Source organism: Sinocyclocheilus rhinocerous, unplaced genomic scaffold, assembly GCF_001515625.1.
Source record: "Sinocyclocheilus rhinocerous isolate Xijiao unplaced genomic scaffold, SAMN03320098_v1.1 scaffold362, whole genome shotgun sequence".
In the NCBI taxonomy this organism is placed as follows: Eukaryota; Metazoa; Chordata; class Actinopteri; order Cypriniformes; family Cyprinidae; genus Sinocyclocheilus; species Sinocyclocheilus rhinocerous.
The window spans coordinates 735,157-735,507 of NW_015639507.1; the positions used below are offsets into that span (position 1 = coordinate 735,157).

Genomic DNA, 351 nt, shown 5'->3' on the forward strand with positions numbered 1-351 from the left:
TTCTTTTTTTTTTTTTTTACTGCAAAACAAGACAAAATTCAGCATATGATTTTCAGTATGAGGGTTCTGTTTACACGCCCTAATAATTGGTGTGTCAAATGTCGATGCAGAAAAATGATAGAAAACAAGTAATAAATTACTTTAATTAGGTTAATGCATAAAACATGTGATAAAAAATTCAATTCAATTCAATTCAATTCAAGTTTATTTGTATAGCACTTTTTACGATACAAATCGTTGCAAAGCAACTTTACAGAAAATGAAGTTTCTACAATATTTAGTAGTAGCTTATCAGTGGTGACTATTAGTTTATGTACATATGGCAGAAATGTACGGAAAAATCAATTAAAG

At 27.6% G+C, this 351-nt stretch overlaps 1 protein-coding gene across 3 annotated transcripts in view; it reads left to right on the forward strand.

Annotated features, from left to right (window-relative positions):
* LOC107751184 (claudin-19-like) overlaps window positions 1–351 on the forward strand; it is a 13,872-nt gene that overhangs the window by 4,875 nt on the left and 8,646 nt on the right. The gene's annotated exons all lie outside the window — the stretch shown is intronic.